Source organism: Chinchilla lanigera, unplaced genomic scaffold (assembly GCF_000276665.1).
Source record: "Chinchilla lanigera isolate Chin_1 unplaced genomic scaffold, ChiLan1.0 scaffold00013, whole genome shotgun sequence".
Classification (NCBI taxonomy): Eukaryota; Metazoa; Chordata; class Mammalia; order Rodentia; family Chinchillidae; genus Chinchilla; species Chinchilla lanigera.
The window spans coordinates 274270-276123 of record NW_004955414.1 but is presented as its reverse complement, the minus strand read 5'-3'; positions in this window follow the sequence as shown (position 1 = coordinate 276123).

Here is a 1854-nt window from a genome sequence, read left to right as displayed (position 1 = left end):
TCCTTACTGCCAAAAGCCACTTGGGGTCACAGCAGAATGATGCAACAAAATTGAGTGCTTCACCTTTGATGCAGCTTTTGTTCTCTGAGTAACAGAATAAAGCTTTATTGCCTGAAGCTTCAAGATATGCCAATCCTTACCTTCCTTCTTCATTCTTCTCTTTGTCTTCTCATTTTCAGGCTTCAAATATCTGATTTGATCTTCCCTTCAGAATACTCTATCCCTTACACCCTTGTTGGAATTGCTTTAGGCATATTATGACTGTGGATGGCTTTCTCTCCCTCAGTAAAACGGGTTTTAGAATTTCGGGTCCTTGTAGGAATCATGGTGTGGTGAGGAGGACCTTTGGGACAGTGGAGTACAGGAGGAGAGGGAGGGAAGATGGTGAGTTTCCACTCTGAGGTGCCTGTGGTACCTGTTAATGGTTTAGATCTAAAATGTCTCCAATGTGTCTCATGCGTCTGAGAGGTGACTGCATTGTGAGAACACCGCGCCTATCAGTGGTTAGTTCACTGATGAGTTCATAACTGAACGTGCTGTTACAAGTGGGCCCTGGTCAGAAAAGGAGGCCACCGGGAGGGGTGGGGGCATGGACAGGTGCACTCTCATCCCTCCCCCTTCCTGCCATGAGTGGTGCAGCTTTCCTCCACCACATCATCCCATCATGCTACTTCTGCCTTAGAGCCAGTCATCTATAGAACAAACCCTCTGAAACTGTGAGCCAAAATAACCCTCTCTTCCTTTCAGCTGGCTGTGCTTAGCATTTTGTCCCAACAACAGGAAACTGGCTGACACAGTTCTCTCATCCCCTCCTTTCAGTGGTACCTGAAATGAAACACATTTTAGCACCATGATGATTAATTTCCTTTCTCACACTTGTCTATCTCCCATATGGGCAATTAGAGAGGTTCGGATTCCTTCTTTAGCCCCATTTCTGAGAAAACAGTAATCCATCTTCTATGACTGATTTGGGGAGCATACTGTGTGCAGCTTTCTATGCTTGGGCCTGAGTTGGGGGTGGGGGCAAACCACTGTCCATTTATATTTAGTCCTCTGGGCTTAACCTCTGTGCTTGGTCTGCCCTGTTTACAGCTACCCAGGGCCTGCCTGTAGGAAAGATTTTGTGTTTCCAGGTCCTAGAGTCCTATGGAAGACTCCATCAGCAACTTTGTATTAGTTATCTATTGCCATGTCTACATCTGTTTTGTGCTGCTACAATAGAATACTTGAGGTAAGATGATTTATAATAAACAAATCTGTTGGCTCATGGTTTGGGAGGCTGAGAAGTTTAATATCAAAATGTCAAACATCTGCCCAGAAGCTTCTTGCTATGTAAGGTGAGTGAGCAAGAGAACACAAGAAAGGGTAAAATGGAAAAAGGAGTGAGACACAAGTGTTTCAAACTCCCCCTATTTTGAGGAGCCTACTTCCCTGATAAGAGTATTACTCCATTCACTCTGCCCTCATGGCCTAATAACCTCTCATTAGGCCCCACTTCTCAATATTGCTGTATTGGGAATTAAGTTTACATGACATGCTTTTGGGGGACACATTTGTATCAGTCAGGGTTTGCTAGAGAAACAGATATAACATAAGATTTACAAATGTATAAAGAATTACAAGATTGGTTTAGGATGGTCAGCCACAGAGTTGGATGAGGAAATGTGCAGAGGATGTCTGCACACTGGAGCCTGAAGAGTCCAGTTCAAAGTCTGGAGCTCATTACAGTGTCCATGCAAGTCCATATCAGGAGGTTGATAGGTGTGTGATGAAGGCTGAAGAGTCTACACTTGAAGGCTGAAGAGTCCCAGGCAGAAGGTGAACAGTCTGTACCAGAAGCCAGGAGACAACATC